This window comes from Oryx dammah, unplaced genomic scaffold, assembly GCF_014754425.2.
Source record: "Oryx dammah isolate SB20612 unplaced genomic scaffold, SCBI_Odam_1.1 HiC_scaffold_3, whole genome shotgun sequence".
NCBI classification, from domain to species: Eukaryota; Metazoa; Chordata; class Mammalia; order Artiodactyla; family Bovidae; genus Oryx; species Oryx dammah.
In genome coordinates this window covers 55,298,687-55,305,993 of record NW_024070187.1, presented here as the reverse complement: position 1 = coordinate 55,305,993, position 7,307 = coordinate 55,298,687, and positions in this window count along the sequence as shown.

Sequence of the window (7,307 nt, the reverse complement as noted above, 5' to 3'; positions counted from 1 at the left end):
TGTCCACAGTTGACTGTTATCCACACAGTCAAAGGCTTTGGCATAGTCAATAAAGCAGAAATAGATGCTTTTCTGGAACTCTCTTGCTTTTTCCATGATCCAACAGATGTTGGCAATTTGATATCTGGTTCCTCTGCCTTTTTTAAACCAGCTTGAACATCTGGAAGTTCACAGTTCACGTATTGCTGAAGCCTGGCTTGGAGAATTTTGAGCATTACTTTACTATCGTGTGAGATGAGTGCAACTGTGCAGTAGTTTGAGCATTCTTTGGCATTGTCTTTCTTTAGGATTGGAATGAAAACTGACCTTTTCCAGTCCTGTGGCCACTGCTGAGTTTTCCAAATTTGCTGGCATATTGAGTGCAGCACTTTCACAGCATCATCTTTCAGGATTTGAAATAGCTCAACTGGAATTCCATCACCTCCACTAGCTTTGTTCATAGTGATGCTTTCTAAGGCCCACTTGACTTCACATTCTGGGCTGCCTGGCTCCGGGTGAGTGATCACACCATCATGATTATCTGGGTCGTGAAGCTCTTTTTTGTACAGTTCTTCTGTGTATTCTTGCCACCTCTTCTTAATATCTTCTGCTTCTGTTAGGTCCATACCATTTCTGTCCTTTATCGAGCCCATCTTTTTATGAAATGTTCCCTTAGTATCTCTAATTTTGTTGAAGAGATCTCTAGTCTTTCCCATTCTAATATTTTTCTCTATTTCTTTGCACTGATCGCTGAGAAAGGCTTTCTTATCTCTCCTTGCTATTCTTTGGAACTCTGCATTCAGATGCTTATATCTTTCCTTTTGTCCTTTGCTTTTCACCTCTCTTCTTTTCACAGCTATTTGTAAGCCCTCCCCAGACAGCCATTTTGCTTTTTTGCATTTCTTTTCCATGGGGATGGTCTTGATCCCTGTCTCCTGTACAATGTCACAAACCTCTGTCCATAGTTCATCAGGCACTCTGTCTATCTGATCTAGTCCCTTAAATCTATTTCTCACTTCCACTGTATAATCATAGGGATTTAATTTAGGTCATACCTGAATGGTCTAGTGGTTTTCCCTACTTTCTTTAATTTAAATCTGAAAATTGCAATAAGGAGTTCATGATCTGAGCCACAGTCAGCTCCCAGTTTTGCTTTTCCTGACTGTATAGAGCTTCTCCATCTTTGGCTGCAAAGAATATAATCAATCTGATTTCGGTGTTGACCATCTGGTGATGTCCATGTGTAGAGTCTTCTCTTGTGTTGTTGGAAGAGGGTGTTTGCTGTGTGCATTCTCTTGGCAGAACTCTATTAGCCTTTGCCCTGCTTCATTCTGTACTCCAAGGCTAAATTTACCTGTTATTCCAGGTGTTTCTTGACTTTCTACTTTTGCATTCCAGTCCCCTATAATGAAAAGAACATTTTTTTTTTGGATGTTAGTTCTAAAAGGTCTTGTAGGTCTTCAGAGAACCATTCTACTTCAGCTTCTTCAGCATTAGTGGTTGGGGCATAGACTTGGATTACCATGGTATTGAATGGTTTCTCTTGGAAATGAACAGAGTTCATTCTGCTGTTTTTGAGACTGCATCGAGTTACTGCATTTCAGACTCTTGTTGACTATGATGGCTACTCCATTTCTTCTAAGGGATTCTTGCCCACAGTAGTAGATATAATGGTTATCTGAGTTAAATTCACCCATTCCATTCCATTTTACTTCGCTGATACCTAAAATGTCAATGTTCACTCTTGCCATCTCCTGTTTGACCGCTTCCAATTTGCCTTGATTCATGGACCTAACATTCCAGGTTCCTATGCAATGTTGCTCTTTATAGCATAGGACCTTGCTTTCATTATCAGTCACATCCACCACTGGGTGTTGTTTTTGCTCTGGCTCCATCCCTTCATTCTTGAGTTATTTCTCCACTGATCTCTAGTAGCATATTGGGCATCTACCGACCTAGGGAGTTCATCTTTCAATGTCCTATATTTTTGCCTTTTCATACTCTTCATGGGGTTCTCAAGGCAGGAATACTGAAGTGTTTGCCATTCCCTTCTCCAGTGAACCACATTTTGTCAGAAGTCTCCACCATGACCCGTCCAGCTTGGGTGGCCCTACATGGCTTGGCTCAATAGTTTCATTGAGTTAGGCAAGGCTGTGGTCCATGTGATTAGATTGGTTAACTAACACACAGTCAGCATTCAATAAATTGGTATTTATTATTAATCTTTCTTCAGTGGCAAGTATTTGGGCTTGCCATAACTATAAGTGATTTCCTCTTCCCCCCATTTGCTATAGCAGTCTGCTATTAACACCAGTGATTCTAATCTTTGCATTTTTGCTGCCCTTCTTATCACTTTTTTTTTTTTTACCTTGCTTGTAAAGCCAAGGCTGTATTCCTTTTCTTAAAATCTGATAGGACTGATAATCACAGTATTTTCTTGTTTATGCTTGATAAATTAATTACCTCAATCAGGATAATAGGGATCTACAATGAAACATATTTTTCTCACATAATTTTTGTGCTCTTTGTTACAAATAGGCTATGAATTTCTCTTCCATGCTCCAGAATCCAGACTGATCATACTTTCTTATTTGAGACATTACTGATCTCAGAGGAACGTAATGGAAACACTGGAGGGCTCATGTAGCTTCTGCTTAAGTATGATACTCATATATCACTGGGCACTCTAAATTATACGATCAGAGTGAAAACAATGGGGCAGGAATTCACTGCCTTTCCACAGAGAGAAGTGGCAAGTATTTTAGTACAATCAGTTACATTTCAGTGGTCATCTTTGTAGTTCAACTATTTTCAGCTGTCATGCCCATTTTTTCTTTATGTTCAAGGGCTGTTCTATGGCTATCATGCTGTGTTTTATGATGCTTTGTGGAAAGGGTAATATTCATTATTTTTTTATAATTTAATCTCAGAAGTACATTATTTTAAAATTGCAACCAAAACATTCTGAAAATAATATTTTTATATAATCTTAATTCAGAAATATACTCTGAATATACGTAACCCATTTTCATTTGCTGGCAAACCATAGCAACACTTTATTCAAATATTTCAAAAGCAAGAAGGTAATTATTGAGAAATCAAATAATTTAATCACATTTATTTGAAAGTGAAGTGAGTCAAAAATACATATACTCTGTAATACTTTTAATAGTTTATACTTTAAAATTTTATTTCCAGATAATTTCAGAGAAATTACATCATTTCCTATGATCAGTAATAGATTGCACTCTCATGTCTATTGCATTGACTGAAGAAACAGAAAATACAACGTAACATAAAGGTCTCTATAACGCAAGAGTCTTTATATATTTTGTTTCTTTATATCAAATGAGAATTAGACATTTCAGAATATTAGAGCATAATTTAGCCACAAAATGATGTACTGTTACACTAACAATATACTGATCATGAATGAGGTTACACTCCAAAATGACTTATAACAAATATTTTTAAAGTATCATGCAAAACAATTATTTGACAGTATAAAGAGTTTTGTCTGTAAAGTCTTGAACGTTTCCTTAGTTTTATCTGAGATACAGAGGCCCTCTTGTGGTGATATCTAGGCATTTGCAGTGACTGTTTTTTAAGTTTCAACTTGTCTGGCACAGATATGGCTTTTCAAATGAATTAAGTCCTGGGTCACTTAAAATTTTTGAGGTCTTCAGCATGTATAAAAATGGCCAAAAAGATGTCTACAAAGAATATAATGTAGTTCATTTAAACTTTTTAGCACACCTACTAAAATGAAATATAAAAATCTGCTCTTTAAAATGAGAGAAAAGATCAAAAATACTAATTCACAGTGTATGACTGGGTGTGTAGTCTATCAACAGAATCAAATTTAAAGGTGTACAATCCTCAGCTTTCAGGGGAGTCAGTTTATCTCTGTGATTTTGGCATGACTGTTTCTGATAACACAGATGAGTAAAACTTAATATTTAGTTCCTCTGGGTCAAATGTTTCTCTTTCCCAATTGTCCCAGTTCCCTGCCTCAATTCCTGATGCCACCCTGCCTAGTCTTGTGAACAGATGAATTGTCTCAAAAGACTATAAACTAAAATAAAAAATCTTTTATATCTAGCACAGCACACAGCCTGCTCTGTTTTCTTCTCTTTTCCTCGTATATTACTCTAGGGTCTGTGCTAACCATGAAAAATGAAAATAATAATTGAGAGAGTACTTTGAGCAGGAATTATGTAGAATGGGCAGTGACCTTCAGCTTCTCTGTATGTAAATATCACTTGAGAATATAGATTCTTCAGGTCTGTAGCCAAAATTTCTGACTTAGGGGTCCTGTGAAACTCAATTTTAATACCCATTCCAGATTTTTTAGGTCCATTTGGCTACAAGAATAATTCTTAGTCTTGGCTATAGAATCAACTGAGGGACTTTAAAATTCTGATTCCTAGGATTCACTCAAGATTACTTCAATCAGGATTTCTCAGAATGGGTCCAGGCACCTCCTGCTGATTCTAACATGCAACTAATTTGAGAACTACTGAAACAGAGCACAGAAGCATGGATGTGCTGTAGCCTGAACAGCCTAGGACCACCAGGTACCCACTTAAAGTTCAACAAAGTTGGGTTGATTGTCTCATTGCAATGAGGAAGATTGCACACTGAAGGAACAGTGGTGTTTCACTGAGGAAAGGCAAAGACAGGGTTATTTTAGGTCATGGGTATAGGGTGGAGTTGAGTGTTTTGATAGACTCAAAGCAAAACAGCTTGTATAAAGAGATCAACAGCAGGTCTGCACTGCAAAGTGCGCCTACAGTCCTGTTTCCTTGGACACAGTATCATTGAGACAGAGGGGCAATGTTGTATCCAGAAACCCTTTATCAGAGGCTCTGCACTCAGGTTGTCAATCAAGACCATTTTTCTGTGTCAAAATGACTTACATCCTCCAGACAAGAGAGGGATATTTCCTTCTTACTGATATGATTTCAAACAGCAAACTTTCTGATAGTCTGTGATTTGGGATAACAAAGTTTCTCAGTATGTAAGAAAGCAGCAGTCACTCAAAGTGGACACTTTACAGCTGCAGTATATTTAGTGAAGAAATATTGAATCCTGGTAAATTTGCAACTGGTTTCATCTGTGTCAGTTATTCCAGCTTGATGAATGACAGAGCAGAGTCTGATCTAAATTTTACCTTTTCAGACAGAATATTGGCCCCAACTCTGTTGCTTCCAGAAGGAAGATGGCACAGGAAAGAGGGCCCAAGCATGACAGCGTATAAATATGATTCATGCATTAATTCAGCAGAGACTTACTGAGTCCCTACTACGTGTTGGGGCCTGTGCAGAGTACTGGAAATTCCGTGATGAACAGAACTCAGTCTCTTCCCTCAAGAAATTTTCAAACTCGTAGAAAAAACAGATAAATACACAAATACAACAGGGTATAGGTGCTGTAACTAGACCTAAGTCTAGGCTACCAAGGACAATTAACTGAGTCTTGGTGGTTCAGGGGACTGGAAAAATTTACCCTAGGTTATGGAAGAGAGAGGGCTACGGAGGGGAAGGGGGCAAGGGAGTCAAGGGCAAAATGTTGGAAGCAGAGGAAAAAGGACTTTGAAAACAGAATCATCTAGGCTCTGATCCCAGCTCTATCAGACTGGGTATCACTGTAACCCTGAACTGCAGTATTCTCATCTGTAAAATAAGGATACCAAAACAGAGACACATTCAGTAAGTGCCACACAGAGTACTGAGTAATAAAATTACATCAGTGAACAAAAGAAACAAGCTCCCTGACCCTTGAATAACATGCACGAAGGTGGAGGTTTACAAAAATAATAACTATAATTGAGGTATAAATGATTTAGTATATTAGGTAATAAATGCAGAGTGGATAAAATTGAAAGTGCTAGTGGAGGGCATGAGAGAGAATGGCGAGTGGAGGTTTAAGGATGTGAAGTCAGAAAAAAACCCTTTGACATAGTCCAGGGGCATCTGATGAGGTTAGGGACAAGAAGCTAGCTTGACTAAGCTACAGGGGAAACCCAAGTCCTGCGTCAGCTACTCTTTCGACCTCACTTGACACTTCCCTTTCTTCTGAACTACTGTTTTTTTAAATTCAGGGAGCCTATGTCCCTTAGATGAAGTCCTCATTTGTACACAGCAATAATGCCCAAGACCTCACTGCTAAATGGCCTTGTTTTGCAGCCACTATTTTCAAGAGCTCTCCATGTGTCTGAATAGCTAGTTATGGTAATATGGCTCTAACTATGGGTGATTACTGGTATCTACTGCAAATAGCCCAGTATTGGGGCATCACCTGTTTGTGTTAGGTCAATATGCAATATTATCCTAATCTGTCAGTCTCTTAAGTCTAAGGGAACATTTAACTAACTGAGCTGAGACACATATCAATAATCATAACCCATCCCACCTCCTGGGCCTTTTCCCATTCCTATCCTCAAAAGCGGTATCTGTTTGTACCACTGATATGAATTAGAGATATTGTTTTTCAAAATAAGAAGTAGGAATAGAGAAAGTTTAGGAAAAAATAGATATATCGATTTCCCTTCTTTATTCTCCTTAGGTTAGTAGCAACATGATGTGGTAGGAGCCAAGCCAACAACCTACCTTTGGATCCTATGTCACTCAACTGTGAAATTAATCAAGGCACTCAATCTTTATAATCTCATTTCCTCTCTTGTAGAACTGGGCTGTGTACCTTCCTTTTAGGGCATTGGAGGAATTAAAGAAGTAAATACTTGCAAAAGACTAAGCCAAAAGAGCCTGGTTCATTACAGGCAATGAACAATATATTGATCTCATTCCTTGGTTCTTCTTTTTTTTTAACCCATAAAGCATAACCAGGGGACTATCTCTTACTCTATTTCTTTGCTTCTGGCATTAAACAGATTGCCTGACCTAGGGTTCGTATTCAGTAGTACATACATACTGAATAAATGGATTTAACATTTTTTCATTGAAAATTAGATATATTTGCTAAAGTCTCTGACATCCTGGAATCTGCCCATGCCTGCTATATTACTTCCCTTCATATAGTTTTTTTTAAACTGGCAATGACAATAGGATATGATCTCTTCATTCCTAGAAGAAATATTGTAAAAGATTTAAGCTGATATCTGTTTTATCCAATAGAGCAATTAAAGACAATCCAAAGGCTTACCTATGATGTAGAATTTCATGTTATTCACCTCAAAGTGATTCTATACATTAATATGAATTTATATAAAAGTGATTAGTTAATTGATTAATAAATTTATTAATTAATCAAAGCATTTAATTTTATTGATTTATCTAAATTATAAACTTATATAAATATATTTAAAT